Source organism: Chiroxiphia lanceolata, chromosome 2 (assembly GCF_009829145.1).
Source record: "Chiroxiphia lanceolata isolate bChiLan1 chromosome 2, bChiLan1.pri, whole genome shotgun sequence".
Classification (NCBI taxonomy): Eukaryota; Metazoa; Chordata; class Aves; order Passeriformes; family Pipridae; genus Chiroxiphia; species Chiroxiphia lanceolata.
The window spans coordinates 12,028,467-12,051,994 of NC_045638.1; the positions used below are offsets into that span (position 1 = coordinate 12,028,467).

The 23,528-nt window shown below is 34.8% G+C and overlaps 1 protein-coding gene across 2 annotated transcripts in view; it reads right to left on the reverse strand.

The window, feature by feature from the left end:
• The window catches only part of IL1RAPL1 (interleukin 1 receptor accessory protein like 1), a 701,789-nt gene that overhangs the window by 426,058 nt on the left and 252,203 nt on the right, over window positions 1-23,528 (reverse strand). The window contains exon 1 of one of the 2 annotated variants that reach the window (XM_032679222.1): window positions 9,805-9,849. The exons of the other annotated variant lie outside the window; for it this stretch is intronic. The gene's annotated coding sequence lies outside the window, so the exon portion shown is untranslated. Of the gene's footprint in view, window positions 1-9,804; window positions 9,850-23,528 lie in introns of those variants that run through there. 2 annotated transcript variants of the gene reach the window in all.

Sequence of the window (23,528 nt, forward strand, 5' to 3'; positions counted from 1 at the left end):
GACATGAAATTTGATGGAAATAAATAAATAATAAAAAAACCCCCCAAACTAAACAAACAGAGAACTTGTCAAGCTGACTGACACAGTTCATTCCAAAGCTATGGGTTTTATGTCTCATTGGGCTTCCAATATTTAAGGTGCTGAGACTGTGGGCTGCAATGGGCTTGCAGAGTCACTCATGTTATCATCCACCTTTGTCTGCATTCTTAATTCCTGAATTAATTAATAAGGTGAAGGATATGTGACTTTAGGTCAAATGCCTGATTTTTCTGTAGTTACAGTGAAAATCTGTCCTTTGACTTCCAGCATGTGCTGACCCCTAAGGAGCAATAAGCTTGGTGTGTATTAGACATGCAGACAGGGATCCAAGACTGAAAACTACTTAAAAAAAAAAAAAAGAAAAAAATGTTTAAAGGAGCTTCACAGTGAAAATGGGTGAAAGAGCTAAAAAGAACAGGCAAAACATATTTGCCATATTATTATGAAAATATCATTTCTATGGTAATGCCTCGATCTGTAGCACTAGACTTCCAAGACAACACATAATCAAGGACAGGGCACTCCATGTACCCAATAAAGCTTTGGTTCATCTGTTTCCTCTGTGCTTTCAGACATGCTTCCACACAGGTACAACCTAAATATTTTGGAACTTGTCAATTTACAATCCTCAAAATAAAAGTTCATATTTTAGCAAGTACCTCAGCAAAAGTTTGTATCAGTCAAAGTTGATATAGTCTTTCAAGGCACATAAAGTAACAAAGTCTAAGTTTTGGGATCTGGTTCTTAGATTTGTCTTTCTGGTTTAGCCACCTAGATTTAAGTATGATATATACAATTTTGGAGGGGAAAAAAAAAAGGTGAAACTGTGGCCAGCTGTATCCAGATATGCATGGGGGGGGAAAACCCAAAACCAACATTAGGTACCAGCTAACTTTCTAGTTTAGCTACTAGCACCAGTGTTTAAAGCACATTAATGTGTATATAACCTCAGATTTTGGGAGCCTTACAGCTCTCTATTGGCACAGCACTTTGCAAACAATTAATTTGTTCTTGGCTTTAGTATGCTGTGCCAAAAAAAATAGCATTATTCTTCCATGGCCTACTTCATCGGGAATGTTTGCAGAAGTACATAGAGAACATTAAAAATATATAATGATAGACAAAAGTTACTGTTTTAACTGAACACAAAAATAGGATTTTGAAAAACAGAAGGGTCATTTACTACTCAGAAGAAAGTAGTGGAATGCTTCTGAAATTCTTCATAATATTATTTTTATTTCTCATTCTGCTGAGATAGCTAAAAAATAGAAAAAGCAAAACTCTGTAGTCTAGGTTTCTTGTTGTTTTGGTTTTGTTTGGTGTTTAAGCCTGTCGAACCTTCCTGTACCTTTTCAAGTAAAAAATTTCAAAGCTAAGGTGCATTCTTTTATCTACTTCTGTTTCTTTAAAGCATTGACCCTAATAAATTCACAATAGGATAAATTTAGATGTTATAAAATAAGCTGTTCTCACTGTAATCTCACACACACACAAAAGATTCCCACATGTATTTCTAAAGCTCAAAATCTAAAGCTCAAGAATTACTACAATATATTCCATTGTTTATAAAGTTGAACAGACATATATCAAGTTGAGCGTCCTTTGGCAAAAATTATTTATTGTTCTGATCCTAAGAGGATAAGACTACACAAAAGAGCAAACACAAACAATAGGAAATATTCATGGTAGATGATTACAGGGTTTTCGCATGCTACTAAGAGTTAAGAAGAGAAATTTTTTTAGGAAAACTTATACTCTGAAGAGGGCTGTGTCATTCTGTTAAACAGCAGAGAATAATCAGGCTAACATCCCACTTTGTAGCAAGCCACTTATAGATGTCAGCAAATATATTTATCTCATTGGGGAAATTGGGAAATTGCCTTGAACAACTGTGATCCTGAGATACAGAGAACAATCTGGACTAAGTTGCTTTTAGAGATTCAGGAGTCATCTACACACCAGCACAACCAAGTGAAGAGTGAGTAAAGACATACTGGATGCAACTCTTGTGTATTTAGTAGTACAACTTTAAAAGAAAGATACTGAAGGATAAACAACAGTTGCTGGCTTTCAAGATGGAAACTAAAATGGTCTAAGAAGAAGACATAGAAATTTACGGTGCCATTCTGTCATCCTCCCATTTGCACCCAGGAAATAGAACATGTGTCTATCCTTTGATGATTTGTATTAATAGGCAGATAAGCAGGTACTATTTCTTTAAATATAAAGGTTCTATGGACCAATCTCAACCAAATGAAAGACCTCAAAAAATGGCACTGAAAAGTTAAGTCTGTGTGTAGTTTGCTAATGCTCTTGGTTTTTCCAGCCTTAAAAGCACCTCTTAGAAAAAAATAGAATATATTATTTATCTAAACCCAGACCTATACTAAGTTCTATTATATACATTAAAAAGTCAGAAAGGGGGAAATAAATATTTAGCCAAAAGAGAAGAAGGTTCTTGCTCTGAAAAATAATAAAGAAAATAGAGAAACAATGTTTCTGAACCAATGTATTATACGGGTTTAAAACAATTAGAGTTCTTTACATAGGTTTGCACATAAAAAATATGAACGCAAATTTTTGTAAATTTCGCATATTTAAAGACTGACAAAATTCCTTTGATGCAGTGAAGAATGAGCAGCAGAAAACTACTCTGAATTATTTTTTTTCTTTTTAGGTTTGAGCAGCTAATCACTACGATGATACCAATATCAATATACAGTCAGGCTGACTTTCTCCCTTGAATAGAATAGGTTGAGTGCTGAGATGTATCTAAACCACAATAGCAATGCATAAACCTAATCCCGGTCTTTACAGAATTTAGGCATAATGGTCTCAGATGACCTACAGTGCAAAAAAAGCTTATCAATGTTTAACAGACCTCAGTACAATGTTTAATATAAGATTAGAGACAAACAGGAATACACATCACAAGATCCTTAGGGTTTCTGGCCACAAGCAGCTAAATTTGTTTGTAATTGGTGCATATGGAACAAAACAGAAACATAAATCATGTTTATTCTCCTCCTGTTTCCTTCTCTTTTCTTTAGCCAAAACACAAATTTTGTCTAGAAATTATTTCATCCTTTAGTATTTTTTCACACTTTTCCTCAGTTTGAGTTTCAGGGAAGAGTGGAAAATGGTAGAACAGCTGATAACTTCTTGTTTTAGGGAAAAAACCTGTAGCTTTAGGAGTTGCCATTGTTCAGGCTCAATTTCAAAGTAGCATTTACCAAAGGCTTTCTTTAACAAGGGTATTTTCAGTATAGCTGTATAGTAGAATGCAAGATATTATGGCTTTGACTGCTAAGAGTATATTTTGAAGGATACAGGACTCTTGAAAATACTAATCAAGCTGAATAAAGTTATTTTCTCAGAGTTAAAAAAAAAAGGATTGTAAAGTAGTTTTCAGTTTATTTGCAGCATTTTCTAAATGCTCTATGCTATGTTGTCCTTCTCCTAACTGTGCCAAAACCAGGTTTTATTTTTGCATTTGAGATTGAAATGCAATGTTATATATTTCTCTCATTAACTATAGCCATTCTGTGTACATTTTTCTAAATGCAGCTCTTCATGGTTAGTATTTGTCATGCACAAAAGGATATACTCCCAAAGTAGAAAGAGTTAAAGAAGTAAAAAGGTTACAGCAGAATTACAGTAGAATTATTTCAAATTAAATGATATCTGCAGGGCAATATGATAATAAAATAAATTTCTGAACACATAGAAGGGACTGAAGTTCCAGGAAATTTGCTGAATTCTCCTAACATACATATTTTTTCTCTTCAGGCTCTATACACTTTCTAATTTTGGCAGGAGGCAAAGTGCTGCCGTTGCTCTAAAAGGCATTTCTACAGTGCCTTAAACTTGACCCTAAGGAGAGAATGTTATAGATCACTTGAATTAGCCCACCTAACTTTTCAGACTAGTTTTGAAAACTTTGTCAACCTGTCATGTTTGGGTATAATTAGCTGAATCTCCAAGCTAAAGATCAATACTTTGAATTGCCATGCCTTTGAGATTTTTTAAATCATTGTTTTAAAATACCATAAAACTGTGAAGTTCTTGGTGAATAATTTATCCAAAGTAACTTCAGCAAGGCACTCTATAGCAAGTCTTATTGATCTTGATAGCATTGCATAAGGGATGACTTGGATGAACTGACCTAAAAGATATCTCACAATCATGAAGGTTTCCTTTTCCCATTCTTCCTCCCTGTTTAAGAAAGAGATGATCTTTGCCAGAATCTGTGTTAGCTTCAATTTTTATAGCAATATTTTGAAATATTCTGTTTTGCATATTTTAAAACAGAAATTCCATGTTAAATAAAAAACTAAATGTTTATTCTACTAATATAATAATACCTTAGAGCGCAGAAAAGTAGGAAGTGCATCATAAGTGCTGATACTTTTATCTCTTCAAAGTCATTGTGAAGGATTACAATTATCAAACTTCAATGTACATAAGACAGATATTACACATAAAAGTATAAAAGAATATATTACTAGTTAAAAGTGGATGTTATTATTATTTTGTGGTCTTTCCCACTAAGAACATGTATAAATTTTTTTCATATCATTTCCATACTTGGAGGAATAGACACCAGTTATAAAACAGTAGAGTGAAAAAAAAGTCCAAGAGAAAGTATTTTAGTTGATTGAGAGTGAAGCGAAAGGAAGGAGTAAGATAGAATACTTTTTAATGTCTAATAGACTTAATTTAGTCTCAAAAACTGATATATTTTTGAAATTTCTCTTTCTCCAAACTTACAGTCCAACCAAAAAACAAACGAAGGCTCCTTTCTTAAAGTTGAAAAAAATTAGCTTTTAGGGTAAAGTTTTTTTGGGACCTCTTAATGAGGAAAAATCAGTGGGCATAATGGCTGTCAGTGTGATTCAAATCTGGCACAAAAAGATGTTATTTGGGAATGCAGGAATACCTTTAGCTCTAACTTTCTAAAAGGAGGAAGGAAGAATGAGCACAGCTCCTGGAAGCTCATCCTCTCACATCCAGTGCCACTCAAGTGAATAGTTTCTTTTGAACTAAGACAAGCTGAATGAATTCCTCAGCATTGATACTGCTGGTGGCATGCACAGTTCTTGATTTTCTTCACTACAGCACTTGCGTGCTGTGATAGAACTGGAAGGAATGATTAGGAGCAATGACTCTGATTTTCACACTTTTCAAATTTGCAGGATACCCAGTTGAAATATAGAAACATACACACACATAGATACACAGTATATGTGTGTGCAAGCACACACATGCAAACAAACACACCAAACTATCCACCCAAATATGAAATAATGCCACAAAAAAGTTTCAATTACTGCTCTACTGAACATCGGTTACATTTTCAGTGTTTCTGTATTTCTTCCATATCCCTCTGTTTCCTTTGTTTGTCTTCATACACATATATTTTGTATTTGCAGAAAAACGGGGGCATTTCGCAGCACTCTTGAAATTTTAGAGACCATCATTGACGCAGAAACCACAACCTGATAAACATTGCTCTACACAGTTTGATGGAAGTAGTTCATTTTTTTTCCTCTATGAAGCCAGTACACTACACTATTTATATACATTCTTCATAACAAATCTTTCAGTTGGCATTGCTGAATGAAGTTTAATCCAAAAAGTAGTCCTACTGAACTACTTGGAAACACAATTATTATTCAAGCCTTGCAGGCTTTTCTCATTGCACAGACTATGACAGAGGCCAGCTTGTAGGCAGAAGGGTAGGAAAGGAAGTGAACTAGGGATTAGATGCAATCTGGGATAAAATTGGGATTTACATGGAAATGGAAGAATATATTTCCCTTAGCATCTTTTGAAAATTTCTTTCAAACTTGACAGAAAAATGCTGAGTGACCACCACTTAATTTTCAGGAAAAATCAAGAAATTCTGGTACTATGTCTATGAAAACAGACAGAGATAAATGGCTACAGTAGACTGCACTGGGTTTAACTGATCTTTCATTTAATTATAAGTTTTTAATAACTGCAGATATTCTGAACAAAGATAGTCATGACCTTTACAAACCTAAATCTCTTCCTCTCCCCTCTTTGCCCTCGTTCATTTTCTTCTTAGATCAGGAAGCTGTTAGCCTACAAGTTTTTTAAGAACTTAAATATACAAAAGTTGATATTAACAATGATTCTGCAGTATCTTTACTTCTCTCTCTGCACATTTTCTATGTACAAAGCCACTGGAGCAGTACAGTGGAGGACTTGTAGAGTTAATAAAGAAAACAGAAACAACTATCAAATGGAAGAAGGGTAATACTGTGGCTGAAAGGTAAATGTGTGTATAGCTAAGGCTATAAAACCAAAGTGGAAAGATGACTTGCAACATTTCCTTCTAGCAGGGCATGGGAGCGAGAGCGGTCAGAGAAAGGGAAGAGCAAAGAACAGAAAGTGAAAGCAGCACTTTAAACTAAAGGACCAGACCTGCACAAAAAGAAATGGGTGTAAATAGCCAGGAAGACGGAAGTGTGAATTTGGACCAGTCTTCTAATATGGCAGGTAGACAACAAAACTAAGGTGGACTTCTGCCTATTGCTAAAGTGCCATACTCCAGAGTTCAAAAGAATTAAACTTGATTACCCTGAGTGTCCTCTTGTCCTGTAGAAGCAAGATTATCAAAGTGAATCTTCTTTTAGATGTCAATAGAAACATAAATACTATCTGGTTAATGGTTGGATTTCATAATCTTAGAGATCTTTTCCAGCCTTAATAATTCTATGATTCTATTATTTTATGATCTGTATGCTGATTCAAGTATGTTTGCAGATCTATACTTACCGAGTATATGAGAAGCATTACAGTGGCAATTTCCTAATGAGATTTGCTACATTAAGCAGTTTGATCCTGCCTGGCCATAAGTCATGAACACAAGAAAGCAATACATTGAGTATTTGAATAATACATGCATGTGAAACAGCAGTTTCTGTAAAAAAAAAAAAAAAGGCTCATGTGGACATTAAAGGAGCAAGGCTTACCTGAATCTTGGTCCTAGAATATTTTCTGATGCAGTATTAGTATTAGCAGTATTTATAGATGTACAAAACATTCCTTTTTTTTCTGCCAGCCCTCTCCTTTTAATTACCTTATTTCTAGCACATCATCACCTCTAATGGAGAAATCTTTACTTATGTTTCATTTCCAAGGGCACAATATGAACAATTGTAATAAAAGTCACTCAAGAAGACAGCAGATGAATTTTAGTCTAGTGCAAGAGCTCCAGCGAGTAGCATAAAAGTTTCACTACTGAAACATCATTGAATTTCTTGCAGAACTGAGCAAAGTAAATACAAAATCTTGTGAAATAAAAAAATAGAGTAACCACTGAGCTCTGAAAAGGAAGGCTAACATAAACTATAAAAACTTATCTCTTTAGCCTTTGAGATGATCATCTACTGAAAATTTCAGTACTGAAAACTGAAACCAAGTTTACTGAAACTAAGTCCAGCACAAAGAGCATGACCAATATTATTTAAAATTTTCATAGTTTAAGATCAGTGTGATGATAATTAGTTTAAAAATCACTAGGCTTTGATTTTTGAACAGCATTATTTTTAACAACAGGGAAGGGCTTTCTCAAAATGACTGTAATGGAAAAGGCAACTCAAAAACTCACAGAAGCATCTGACAATCAAGATGGCAGGCAGACTGTTTCTAATATAATGGTCTGAATATAACTGTTTTCATAAACTATGAATGTCAGTTCTACAACATCACATAGCTCTTCCCTCAGGTAAGCACACTGGTGCCAATATTATTCGGCATTATCATTAATAATCCAGACAGCAGCACACTCTCAGTGTGTTTACAGATGATACAAAACTTGAAAAAGTGGCTGATGCACCAGATTGGTGTCCTGTTATTCAGGAGGACCTCAAAAGCCTGAAGAAATTGGCCAAAAGTTTTGCAGATCAATGAAGGAAAATGCCAAGTCCTGACCATGTGGAGGAATAACTCCACATACCAGTATATGCCCATGTGGAAAACAGTTTGGCACAGAAGGCTCTGGATGTCCTGGTGGATACGAAATTAGACATGAGCCAGCAGTGTGCCTTTGCAGCCAAGAAGACTAAAGGTAACCTCAGCTGCATTAGGCAAGAGTGCTGATAGCAGCTCAAGGGAAGCGATCCTTCTCTACTTGGCAATAGCAAGACACATCTGAAGTGCTGCGTCCAGTGTTGGGCTCCCCAGCATGAGAGAGATGTGAACATACTTGGGGGAGTCCAACGAAGGGCATCAGGGCACCTGGCACACAAGAAGAGGCTGAAAGAATTGTGACTACTGATTCTGGAAAAAAAAATGCTCACAGGGATTATAAATACCTGATGGGGGAGTAAAGAGGACAGACAGACTTTTCCCAGGCAACAGGCACAAAATGAAGTTTAAACATAAGTTTCTGCTCTAAGGAGAGGCTTGAACCAGATAATTTCCAGAGGTGCCTTTGTGCCTCAGCCAGTTCATGAATCGGTCATTTTGTGCTTTAATGAACAAGTTATACAACTCAAACCTCTTTTCCAGAGAACTAATTGTATCTTTAGATTGTAATCCTTTCTTGCATGCTTCCCTCTCATTAAACTTGACAGCATGACAGATGTTTTTATATCGTTGATAACAAATTTCTACCTACCTAATGCACACAGTACTGTATTAAGTCCAGATAACCAATTCTGGTAACCAGGGGCAGCTCCATGGCCACTACACTACTCTTCCTGTTTTCAATCATAAAAATGAATTGTGGTGACTTATTATCTAGAGGGACATGAACTAAATCTTTTCAACCATCTTTTCTTTATGCCTTGTCTTTCAATATTTTGGTGCTACATCCACCCTGGCAGTGCATGTGCACATAGCAGAGGGAATGCTCTAACAGGCACTAAAGGCGACTTATATGGGCAAAACTCTGATCTTTCTCAACAGATTTAGTCACCAGTGTAATATGAACACACAACGAGTTACTGTCTCTCTAATGAGTCATAAGATAAACAAAAGCTTTGGAAGAAGATCTACTTTTTTTTAGAAATTTTTTTGAATACCTAAAAAAGTTTTTTAAAGTTTGCAATAGATTCAGAGCTAGAGAGTATATATATATTTATGTACACATAAATATATATATTTATGCGCAAAATATATCAAAGCTACGGCAGACTCCTGAAAGTCAAACTGGGAATTTGAGTACCACAGCAGGTTGAAGACTTGAAAGAGATTTTTAATGTAACATCATAGTCTGGGTTTTAGTTTGTTGGTTTTTGCTGGTTTCTTTTTGTTTGTTTAGTTGATTTCTTTTCTGTCTGAATAGTGTATAATCAAGAAGCACTTTATTCAAGATTTAAGACAAGGCTGTTTTGTGCCCATGTGACTGATATCAGCCACCTGGACGCTAGTCCTGAGAGAAGGGCTCATTTCTGGAGGAACAGAACTCAGCTTGATCTGACTAGAGACTTTGTGCTGACTTGGACAAGGGCAAGGTAAGTTGCTCCTGTGGACATGATCCAAGTCTCAGATCAGTGAGAATTATCTTGTGCCTGCACCTTAAAATCAGCTTGTCCAACATTTAGAAACAGCTGCTACAAGTGAGCAAGTGAGGTTTGGATGCCTGTCTTCTGCAACAAGCTCTAAAAACTGAGAAAGGAAAAGGACAGCCTAGCCACTGTATATGAGGCAAACACAGAGACGAGTTGTGAGAAACCCAGGTTAGTCAGGACAAGATGATTCCAACTAGTAGGAAGCTGTTCATAAGTTTACCTGATTGAAGAACTGCTCACTGCTTGTCAGAACTTCAGAGCTCTGTAACAGAATTGAAATGAATATGTAGCAGCTTTCATTACACAGAAGCAAAAAATTATTGACATCGACCACCTGCTGAGAGAACATCAGCACTAATGTAATGAACTTCAATTTGCAGAAGACAAAAAATGCTTTGTCACAGTGATGAGCAGATACTACTATACACTTGACTTCCAAAAGTGTCATGAAGAGCTTGAAAAGAGCACCAAAAGAAAATCATGCTTTCTGATAGTTTTACAGAGCTACCCACTCTTGCACCTAAGGTCTGTGTGCCTCCTTATATGCCTAAATATGATATTATAAATATCCCTATATATATATTCTAAATATCTTAGGCATATATGAGTTGGTATACATATTCCTTCATATGTATACATTTATATCTGTGTGTATACAAACACATATTTGTATATTCACACACAAACTTATGTAGTTGCAGCATATATTCATCCAAGATGGCAAGCTGGAAAGCACAATGAATGGTCATGAAGAATCATCAGAGAAGAGCTCATAGATCCTAGAAAATCCTTGATAAAGAACTAAAATATGCATGAAAATATAAGAATCCTTAAAACAGATGAATACAGTTATTTGAAGCTTTTCAGAATCTCCAAGTGAATTAAGTAACAATCATAAAAAGCAAAATAGCATCAGTGTTTGAAAATTTGGGATTCTCTGACAAAGGAGGCAAGACTCAGGAGGAAGAGTGCAGCTTCCCAGAACTACCATGCAAATGCAAAACTAACAAATCTCCAAATCAGTCCGTGGAAGATTTTGAGAGGAATTAATCAAGGGCATAAAAGGTCACTAAGCTGTTTGAAAGCCAGTAATTTCTTAAACTAATGACAATCAAAGAGAGAAAGCACTTCAGTATTTCTCTACACAGGTCTATGAGCTGAATTTTTTACAAATGTAGATGATGCTGATAAATAAATCTATGTCACAAGAGCACCACCCTTAAACCAAAGGAGGATTTGACCCAGTAATGCTGAAAATGTGTCACTGGGGATGATTCTGAAGAATTGGACTTGATAGATAGTCAGAGATTTTAGAAAATGATGCTCCTTAACAGCATATTGTCATGAAAAAGCATTTCTGCAGTTCTGACTGCAGCAAAAGCTGCTAGGAGCCACCAACATTCTGGTAAGCATTTCTGAAAAAGATCAGGACTGAAGCAGCATGACAAAACTGAATTTTTATTTTCTTATATGCCAATGTTTTGTTCCTTCATCTGATATGTTTCTTACTCAAGCTGTGCTGCTTATTCTGCTCTACATAGTGAAAAATGTCAGCAAATATCCCCTTTTTACAGAAATTTCATAGAGATACACGTTCTGTCCTCACACACGTAGGTGAAAGAAAAATTTGGTTGCATTTCTTCGCCAGCAAGGGAGTTTATACAGTATTTGATATTCTGTGCACACTATGTTGATTAACATGACTTTAGTCAGTTTAACAGTTAGGATAACTTTTGGTGTAAAACAGTGAACATTTATTCAAGTTGGATATGGATTTTTTTCTTCAGCTTTTATAGAAAAACTAAGTCCAGTGATTTATGTCTTCAATGCAATCACAGGAAACTGAAAACTAGCAAACACCAAGATAAAGCTAATGAAAGTATGTTATATAAGAATGTATGCTTAAAATAACAATTAACATAGTGTGTAATCAAAACCAAAGGCAGTTATCCCTGAGCATGCAGGGTTTTCTAACAAAAAACCCCACAGTTAGAATTATATGAGCATTGATATTTTAAGTGACACTATGATCAAGAAAGACATACCTTAATAGTGGGAGACTAGTGTCATCCTTCACAGGGACACATAACATATGGTAACGATATCTGTAAATGGCATTTATTCAAATTACCGTATCATCTCATATCTAAGATAATTTTCAGAATTTTAAATCTGTGTTGTGGCAACTAGGTGAAAATCTATGTAGAAATAAGCTGATAATATCCAGGAATCCACACAGCTTTAAAAAGGGGGTCAATAGTCTCAGAAATTCAATGCAGAATAGGAGCTCTCCAACCTGCCCTAACTGTATTCTAATCTGTTTTCCACTTTCAAGATTATAAGAACATCAAATTTATCTACAGGAGGCATGAAGATACTTTGCAGAGTTCCAGAACAACACATTTTGAAATATACATATATATATATGTATGTATGGAACAGTAAACATCTGAATAGTTAAATGAAAAAGGAAAAAAATATCTTTTCTGGGTACTTATCTGATTTTTTTCAATTCAGACAGAAGGAAGGTATTCAAGTTTGGAAGTTACATGTTATATAATTATTTCTAGAGTAAGAGAAACTTCACTGACAGGACGGAATCCATTTTAAAAAGTCATAGAAAGTAATAACCCTTAAAAATATAACCCAAAGTGTCTCACGCTGTTTTGAATGTAGACATGTGGTCACTTAAAGCTGGGACTGTATCTTGCATGATATTCCCTCTTATTCATTGGTCATACTGGAAATTTTAAGGCAGTGGTACCCACGTGAACTACTTTCCTCCTGCAAAATTTTCAGTGTGACTGTTCGAAGTATTGTTACATTCTGTATGGAAAAAAAAAGAATTTGAAAAGTCCTCCCTCAAGCTCCTGTAACTGACATCCATTCCATGGAAAATAGTAAATTCTCTCCATATGGCTTAAATCTTAGAATTTTTTTGAAAAATGTGTGCTAGCCAACCCACAAGTCACCCCCTAGTCATACAAAATTTAAAGGATTTCGCAAAGGAGTATCTTGATATATGGTGTCTAGGCAGTTAGATGAAATGACCTAATGATCTGAACTCCATAAGAGAATGAAAACTATAAAACAATTTAAAAAGTCAACAGAGGAGTCAAGAACACTTCAAACACTTTGCATCTGATTCATAGCACGGCCCTAAATACATGCAAGCTATCAATATATATTCGATTTTTCTGGTGAAGCAATGTCTCTGCTATAAAACAGCTTAAATAAGGGACAGTCGAGGATTTTGACTGAGAAAACTGCTGGATTAGGATGATCACTGGTCTCAGATCTTTAATCAGATGATCACTAGTGTGATTAGTGGTTTTAGTCTATCACACCACCTCTGTGAGTTGCAAAGATATCACTGTCCCCATTTTCAGCCAGCAAGCAGTTGCTTAATGATTTACCAAAAACAGAACAGAGATTTACTCAAGATGGATCAGGAAAGCAAACTGCCCTAATTTTTATTTGCTTGTTGAAAGTATTTTGTAGACAACTCCTATCAATTTCACTTATGAGACCGACAGTTTTAAATTAAAGAAACAGTGAGAGCAATCTGCAATTCCAGTTTACCTTTGTGTATACTGAATTTCATACCACTTATATAAGAGTACCGGGAATAAAATGACTTACAAGTAGAGTCAATTGGCTTTTTTCATACGCATTAGTGTGTGTTTTCAAATGGAATTATGTACTATTGACAGGAAATGCTGCCCTTCTACTGGATCATCTGTTATCTCACAGGATCTGCCATGGTTGAGCAGGTTTGTGAACAGCTGAGCACTCTGTCTTTAATATTGGCCTGGGACATATACATCAGAGGAAGATGCAATGTACCCATGGTAGAAAACGATGGAGGAATCTGCCTCCTTAAAACACAGCTTTGTGCTCTGTCAGTTAAAGATTACCTTGTGCCCTGAAGAGTGATGGAAATTACCTGAAGGGTGAAGGATCGAAGTTTCTTGTTTCAAGCGGTAAAGTCTGATAAATATAAAAAGAAATACACTCTCCAAATGGGCTGTTGCAAATATGTCTGCTACAGTACTGTCTCCAACATGTTATGTTCAACCGCACCAAAGAGAAAATACAAGACTAGATGGGCTTCTAGTATGGTCTTGTCTGCTTTCTATTTACAATAAGGAGAATTACTTACTATCCTACCTTTGCTATACAATTTTATACTTATAATGGTAGCCAATGGTGGTGAGGATTAATATTTTGTATTCATATTGATATTTTGTAGGAAATTGTTTTCTAGGAACTGGTATAAGACATATCATCTTGCATTACTCACCATGCTGAAAAATTGACAGTGTCAGAGCTAAACCACTGAATAGAAATGCCTGCTTATTTTTATATATTCCAAACTTGAATGAACAAGAATAATTTTTTATTAAATGAGCAGTGTTGAAAAAGGTGTCAAAAAGTGAAGAAGAGTAGTATGATAGTACTTCATAGTACAATGGATAAACCAATACTGAAAACATTAAAATTATGCACACTGAAGGAAATAATACTGATTTTTTTCTTGTACACAACAAAAAGGAGTTACTATTGGTAGTCAGTAAATACCAGTTGTTAACCTTACTACTTAATCAAAGATTTGCAATTATATGAAGAGCTGTGTGAAAATATTATCAAAAGGGCAAAGAGTAAAAAGATTGAAGAATGAAAAATAAAATCAAAACATAAAGAATGATAAGGAAAGGAAGAGAGTACAAAATACTTATGGTCCTCATATCTCCAAAAGGATAATAAGACTTGAGAAGAAGCAAAGAAGGACAGCAAGGATTCCCAAAGATATACAAACACTTCTCGATGAGAACTGACCCTTAAACCTCAGGCATACAATAGAGGTCTCTAAAATCATGGATGCCAAGAAGAAGGTGAATAAGGAATGAGTTTTTATTTTTTGTCATAAAACAAGAATGGAGTCAGAGGACTGACATCATCAGACTAGAAGTTCAAAACAGGACATACACTATCACTTTGCTTGTAGTTGAATTCTGCACATGCAGGTAAATGATTGCCTCGGTTTGCATAGGTTCAAAACATTTCTCTTAATTCATGTGAGAAAAAAACCCTAAAGAATGATTCAAGACAGCTGACTAATGGAGTGTACGAGTACACATGAAAAATGTAATCATATGGTTGCCCCTTGCTTCTGCCTGGTCTGCCACAGTCTGGGATCCAAATTAAGGTAGTGAACTAGATGTAATTGTTTTCTGACTTGGTATGGCTAATTTCATACAACACAATAGTAAATTTAAACTATTACAATGCCATTTCCCAATCTCCATTTCCAGGGTTGCTACCTGTACCTTCTCCTTTACTAATGTACCACCATTTTTTATTTATTTCCTTATTTTCTTAAGCACCTGTATTCAATTCCATCTTTAGGGATGTCTCATTTTAAAATGTTGCTATACCTTTAATAATATATATGTTGCATACATATATATGTATATATATCACATATATTTATATATATGATATATATATACACACAACTTTATCTAAACTAGAGTGTGTTACAACTTTATATAAATACAGTTATTTTCTGCTTGGTTCAAGGGACATTTTCGGGTCATTAGGAACTATTAGGTAGTTTCATGGTAGTAGGTGGTGTTGTTCTAGAATTTATTTCTGAACTTTAATGAGGAATTTGTATCCTTATATTGACTACTGAGTTCTAAGTTCAGAAAAATAACTGAGAAAAACAAAAACTTGTGTCATAAGAAAGTTTTGGATTCAGTTGCAAAACTTGACAGTGATTTGAGGCAAAGTATTTTCCCTTCTGGCAAAATATTACTGCTCCAAAATAACAACCATAAATGTCTTCCAGCTTCCTGCAACAGAATTTGTCCTAAATTCTGACAAGACATGCGACAGAGCTGGTTTATGACTTTCCTTTTTTATTATATAGTCATGTCTGTGATTGATACTCTAGGACAATATCTAAATATATATATATGAATTTTTCTGTCTTAAAATGTTTTAATGTAATCAGTTGGTAGAATGAAAGAAAATATACTTATTCCGTTGACTCTGGACTTCAAGAAAAACCAAAAAGTTTATTGTGAACTTTCCTCTTTCAGTTAGGAGGCTCCAGCTTTTTCTGTTGTTCTCTTGAAATAAGAGTCCATTTTTTAACAGAAAAAAACAAATGGCTTTTGTCAGATAATACAAATACATTTCCTCTGTTGTTTCTCTGCTGTATGTTTTAAAAGGGCTGTGGAACCTGGATTGTGTCTTCCTTGTTTTGATTTAGCCAAAGTTCATTTTCCAAGGAAAATGATTTTATCCTCAGTAAAGATTGACTTATGCTTTTTTCCTCAACCCTGACAACCCAACATGACATCCAAGTGCCCGCTGAAGTAGAAGAAATAACCACTGATTCTTTGCCAGGTGTCCTGTAGCTTTCCAATTCTATTTAGCAGCTCCAAGTTAGCATTGAGACAGTCAAGCTGCACATCATAAGGGTTTGTAGAAACTCCTTTCAAATCAATCAAGTTCTTTTTCTTTAAGAAATATCAGTCATAGAGTGGACACGGTCTCAAAAAGGACTAGATATTATGGTCAGCCACTATGGTTTTTTTTGAGTTGGTTTATGCTGGCTATGGGAAAGTGCTTAAAGCAATGAGACAAAAAAGCCAATGCATATTTTCCAGCTCTAAAGATTTATTTTTAAATGTTTGTTTGTTGCTTTGCCAATTCAGAGGCTTTACATTGCAATGCAACACAGACAAAAAGGTAAACATTTCAACTGTGGTAGGTTTGATAATGCCAGAACTCAGCTTCCCTAAGAGAATTTTGCAAGTTTTTCTCCAGTTAAAAGCCTAATATTCCCCTTAGAAGAAAACAGCTTATATTTGATGCTGTTAATAAAGCACTTGTTTTATTCTGAAGTAACTTACACCAACAGCATTTCCAATACCATAGCATTGCTGTCTCACAAGATAACCCTCCAAAAAAAACCGGAAAATACACTAACATAATGAATTTTTGAGTTTAATAAATCATGTATAGAAATCCAATTGAATAGATTTAATGATGGTAAAGTGAGAAGGTAAAGGGTTAAGAAACTGTAATCTCTTTCTCTTCTGTTACCCATACAAATGTAGCATATGTACCTTAATTTCAACTCTTATATTCTATATCGCTCATGATTTACAGTCTAATAAATGTCATCATAAAACAAATTTTACCTTGCATTTGGCTTTACTCATCTTTAACTTTTGCTGGGCAGTTGAGGCCATCAGTACTCCCAGGACAATACAAGCTCCCACGCTAGAAGCCTTGATCAGCACAAAATCAGCTGTCACGGTGGCTGTTGACTGTTGCTTGACAGACTGAATTTTTCGTTCAATCACTTTCATGGCACAGAGGTAGAGTGGCAAAAGATTTTATGATTGAAAGTCCTATTTCTAGTACTGACACAAAGCCAGAATGTGTTTTTCATCATTACAAAGCTAACAGTAGAGAAAAAGCACTATTAAGCAGAGAAATGTACTGATTGGGATGTGAAGGGTAGAGTTGAACAATCTCAGTTCTGTCAGTGCAGCAGTTTCCAGCACAAGAATTTTTGATATTTAGCACTTGAAAGTATTTGCTGTTAAGTGTCTAATAATAAAGTCACTGATTAGCGTGTCATGAAGATTAAACCCTTTTCTTTGATTTCTCACTTCTAACATAATTTCAGCATTTAGATTACAATTTTCCTTCCTAAAATTCAATTTATCACTAGATTCAGAGTCATGGTGAAGGTATTTTTATCTACTGCCTGTTTGAAAGTAGTTGGTAGCCTGCCATGTTGTAATTCAGCACTTTAAACCTCAATAGTCACTAAACTACTTTTGTACTGTTATTATTATCATCGGTGGTAGGTGAGGGAATATGTGCAGAGAAGTTGGTAGCTTAGAATAAACAAAAAAGAAATTGCAGGTGATGATATATTTTAGAAACATCTGGGAAGCTTACATATTCAAAAACTCTCAAAAATGTAACAAATAAGAAATAATCATTTAACTATGCACTTACGGTAAATGACTTCTGGGAAATGAGTATGAGCAACTCACATCAAAGATTTATAATCCTTGTTTTCATAATTCAATCTGCAAGTATTTGAAACAAATACACTCACAGAGCAGGATAGGATTTCCATGTTGGAAAGTGGCCACTATTATTTTCATTCTGGTCTGTGAGGTATTGCTTAATTTGAAAACTCACCTTCAACAAACAGAAAAAGTCGTAAAATCCTATTTTATCATCACACTAAAAACAAACAGACAAACAAACAAAAGGGATGTAGCATCTACAGTTTGTCCTTCAGTTCATGCACCTCCATTTCTGTCAGCCTATGGGGAATGGGCACTGCTGCTCCTGAGGTAGAGGAGACAGAGTGGGCTCCACTCTCCTCTCCAATCACAGGACAGATCATATACAGGATAGTGACAGTTAATTGCAGGCTAATGATAATTATATGATAACTAATTGGAAAAGCTGATTACTTGACCTTCTGGAAACACCTCCAGGATTTTGAATAATGGTATTAAAAAGGTCTAGTGGAAGCAGAAGCATGTTCCAGGCTGCTGACTCCTTTATTATAAGAAAGGATGTATTTATTTCTATACATTAATAAATAATTAGAATTCTATAAACAATCTTAAGAGGAAGATAAACAACTTTTTTACAAACATTCAGAAAAATTAGTTAAATTATCCCCAAAATAACAGAACCATATTTGAAAATACCTTCCTTCCAGTCATCTTAACTGAGTAAACATTGCCACATCTATTCGTGTTGATTAACTTTAACTGTACTAAATCAAAGACAACAATCTAACCTTTGATGGAGGGATAGCTGAAAATTCTAATGATGATAAAATATATTAACATTTATTTATTTATGTATTTATGTTAATACAAGATTTTTTCCCTAGTAAATTAGAAATATTATAACATGAAAAACAATCATCCCTCAGATACCTATTTTTTCCTGCATCTTGTATTTTAAACGCCATCTCAATAGATCACGTTGCATTTAAGAGTCACTTATTAGAAATTCTGTAATCCTTTCTTGGTCAAGAAAGACTTTGCTTTGGGAAATGTTATTTTTTTTTCATTAATAAGTTCTTCACTCTTCTTCAGCGACTTGTCATAGTCAACCAGTTATAGATAAATTCAATAGACTTAAGGTCATGATATTTTGATGTAAAATAACCAGGTATTTCCCCCCCAACACTTTACTGTTGCAGAAGGAAGTCAGACTTTTTTTCCTATTAAGTTTTCCTGGATGCCTTTTTGTTATAAAGACTTTGTATCTTCTGAAAATTGAAAAAGACTTTTTTACTTCATTAGCTCTTCATCGCTCTAGCAAAGACAGGAAATGATCTGACCTCAGACTATCCTATGTCTTCTTTCCAGAATTTTTGAGACATGTATTGCTGCTTCCCTTAGTATATGGTTTGGGTATGTTCAAGATTCTATTCAGTGTATCAAAAAGTCTCTAAACAAACAGAGGCTATGTTTAGAAGAAAATACCTCATTTTCTAACATTAATTGTGGGGATTTTTCAGTCCATGGACAAGTAGATATTCTCCCTAATACCAAAATACATAAATATAATTTGTAGAAGAAAAGCATGACAACTAGAAATACAACAAGAAATCTACATGTTGCATAGTCAGTCTGGAGTGATGTTGGGTATGCCAATTAAATTCTGGATGAAACACAAATCAAATAAAATACCATGACAAGCACCCACTTATGACAACCAGCCTGTAGTTAAGCGTGGCATCAGGGGTGAGCTGCTGTGTTTGGATTGCATGAAATAAATATGTTGCTTTTACTAATGGAAACATTTTTCCCATCTCTGTCATTCTGTATTCACAAATTTTTTGAACCAGCCTGATCTCCACCAGTAAAATCAGCATGATTTTAAGGATGTGTACTCTCTGGGCCAGATGATTATTTGCACATGATTTTCTAACACATAAAATTGATGCCCATGTTTTTAAAGCTTTTTGAAAAAAGCACACCAAAATAAAAATAAAATAGAATTGCATTAGGTACTCATCTTGTATGGTAGGTTTTGTGATGATTTAAAATAAGTTGGGAAGATTCCTGAGATCTGAAGGTCATATTTTTCCACAGACTTAGATGATTACAACACAGTTAGATACTGGGCTGTTTTCCAAAGTATCCAGTTACTAAGATCTAATGGGAATTATTTGCTTACCCTATTTCAGTACTTCTGAAAAATACACCTATCCACTTACCTTCATTTTAGTGAACGCATATGTCTTTGAAATTAGCCTTAAAGTAATGAGCCTTTAAGCCAAAATTAAAGGCTTAAATTTTTTATTACTTAGTCTAAAATCCCTTTTTAAAGACCTAATGTTTTAAAATTTACTGCTGTAAAATGTAGTCTTTCTTCTGTCTTGCATCCACTATTTAAAACAAATGATCAAAACTACTGCTTACTTTTGAAAGAAAATAATAATTATCTTGGCCTTATAATTTTAGGTCTCCCTAAAACAAAAGCGACCAAAGATCATTATTTGCCAGCATTTTGTTGTCCTACACTAGGTAGTCAGTAGATTTTTCTAAAGCAACAGGTTTGTTGCACATGGTGTACATCTTGTTATCACTCATTACCCCATACCTGAAGCCTGGGGTTCAGCTGCTCACACACAGATTAGGCTACATGAGCTCAAATTTGATGCTGTTTCAATTTGCTGAGATATTTGGTAGGCATGGACTGTAGAAGGAGAACCTCACCTTCAGGGTAGGCAACTGGAGACCAGAAAAAACATTATGGAGTGTCTAATACAATACTAGATGTTTAAGTTAAGGAATTACTCCCTAGTAGCCCTTATGCAAGATTAACTCACTAAATAGTGCAATGTCAGTTGACAGATTTTGTCTGTGACTTTCCAACTATTTTATTTTAATTACAGCAAAAAAGATCCTACAAAACAAGCAATACAACTTAATAAAATATTTATCACTGGTTTATATCATCATTTACATATTAAATAGAAAATAATAAGGCCCTAGAAAGAGGCTATTCAGTGGCTCTTCAGTCGATACTAGATCGATTCCACATATTATTTTCCCTGACCGGCATGATTTGTTACTCTGGTGGTTTTGTAAGGGATTGATTAGAGACGGTCTCTTAAAGAAACCACATTTATTTCAAAATTCCTGTAGTTACCCAGAATTACATTACAGTCCTCCAGGGAACTATTGCATTTAATTCTGCCAGTTTACCACAGATTTTGTTCTTTGGTCAACATTTTGCCCACAAAAACTTAACCAGCAAATGCAAACACTGTGGGTGTATGCAATGGATAAAACATCTTTTCTGAGGTGGAAGATGCAGCAAAGAGCTCTTTCATTAACAATTCCTTCCTAGGCTTGTAGCATAGGAACAGAGACTACTTGGGAGCCTCCCATATGAATTTGATGTCACAGAATTACGTGGGTCCAGCTCACAGAACAGAATATCTCATCAGATGCTACATCCTACTTGAAAGCACACAGAGGTATTGAGTGAGGTTCATCTCCCCTTCAAGGAAGCCATCCAGGTCTGAGCTTCCTTTTGTAATTAAAGAAGTGGAGAAAACCAGCCAGCAATTCTGCTGACCTTTCTGTGTGTGAGTGGCATGTGCTTTCTTCTAGAGATACCTTCTTTTCCATGGACTATACAGCAAGCATCAGGTGGTTGTATCTTATTTCTAGATGTTAAATTTGGCCAAATGAATCCTTTGCGTACCTCCCATATTACAAGAAAGACATCGCTTTCGTGTTTGTTGTTCCATGAACCTCCAACAAATAATAAAGTTGTTTCAGGGAAAGTAGATTTCTGCTGTCTGCAGCTAAGATACAGAGGAATAAAATTACAGAGGCTTAGCACATAATAATGTAACAATGTCTATCCAAATATGAAATGATAAAACCCCAACAAACTGAAGACATTGCTTAAGCAAATGTTTAATTATTTCTATTAAAGTTTAGAAATATTTTAATTATTTTTAAGGAACTATGATTTATTTTAATTATGTGATCTATCTGGTTTTGGTGGTGGTGGTGGTGTTTGTAAGTGATAGTGATTTTTTTCCTACCAAATTAATATGCTGTTTCTTCTAGATGATGACTTTCACATTAGATTCTGTTAATAGGAAGAATACTGATTTTTTATTTTCAGTGATCTCCTTTTTAATTGTATTTTAATTGATTTCACTTTCCTTTAAATAAATAAACTGCATTCATTTTGAATGTAATCTGTACTCAAATCTATCTTATCATTTGCTTAGATGTCAGAAGCTTTATTTATGTTAACGATGAGGTCTGACCTTTAGTTTTTTGTGCTTGAAAAATTGCATTTCCCTGTAACATTTTACAAGTTCCTGAGTACTTCTAAAAAGAAAGTGGCCTTGAAAAATAACACCTCCATGTTAATGTTCACTGCTCGAAAAAATGAGGTAATTTTTTTTTTCCGTGACCAGCTTATCTGATAAAAGTACTAATAATTACTTGCTCAGATGTGACACATCTTTAAATCCGAATACTTTTTTAAGCTTTAGAGAAAATCCTAAAATAAAATGATAAAAAAGGTGTTAATACATAATTTTAACTATGAAATTATTACATTAGCAGAGGATGAAGTGAAATTTCTGTCTTTAATAGAGAACTAAACTTTTCATGACTCAACCTATCTAATATGTAGTTGTTGAATAAATTTAAGTATGGTGACACACCTTTAAATGCACATGAAAATATTTAGGTACAAATCTATGGTTCTAGAAAGAAACTGTAAGTGAATCTACAGTCTATTAAAATAAATAATTCATAAATTGACAATTTCCCTCCATTATCATAATTTCTTGTTCCTGTAAATTACAGAGACATATCACATACTCTACCATATTTTCTGGGAAAGTAAACATGCCTTCAGAAATTAATTTTCTAGCTCTCCCTGGGCACAAACACTAATTATTCTACAGAAAACAAATGTATTAGCGTGTAGTTTCAGAGAAAAACATCAAATTCAGGTATTACCTCTGGTAGATACTGGAAGAACATTACAGAGTTGACAACATGTATATTTTCCTACCATATTCTGAAGATAATCAAATCTTTCTTTCTAAACTTCAATAACCAGAGGATATTTGGTTTGATTTTATTATGCGAATAGGACTTAAACTAGAGCTCTAAACACATAATTTCAATTGCCACCATTCTGGAAGTATCCAGCTCCTGTTGCCTCACTGGAAAAACAAGCCAAAATATTATTAAAGGGAGTGGGGATTTTCCCACTAAATGCACAAATTTCTTATTCACCAGAGAGTCTGCAAGGTGTAGTGGTGACCATACAAAGTGCAAGAACCCAGAGAAACCATTTTAACAGAAGAAGATGGATTCCTGAAGTTGTCTCACTGGAAACAGAGCTACATTCATACTTGTGGGTCCCTTCCAACTCAGCATGTTCTGTGATTCTGTGATTTAAGTACAAGCGTGTCTGCTGCAGTGAGTTGGGTAGAATCTGTGATTATTTATGTTGTACTCTAACTTAACTGCTCCTTCTGGAAAATACACCTAGTTAAAGCTTATTTAAAAGGAGTTCTGGCCTTTTCACACAAGATAGCAAATTAGACATGCTCTACACATATGATCACTCTGCAGATTGATGCTTTTCCAGCTGGATAGAGTACCAATTAATCAATTAACTTTAATTAACTTGGAAAGAAAAGAAAACAGAATAATGAAAACACAGTTTCTGCAAAATCAAACAGAAGATGCAACACGAGGGGTTAGTGGAGGTTTTTTAGATTCTTTGTATGTCCCTATTTAGAGTATCATAAGGGCACTGGAGGCTGAGGGGGGCTGTGAGCCCAAATCAGGCAGATCATCCTATAAAGGACACCAGCCT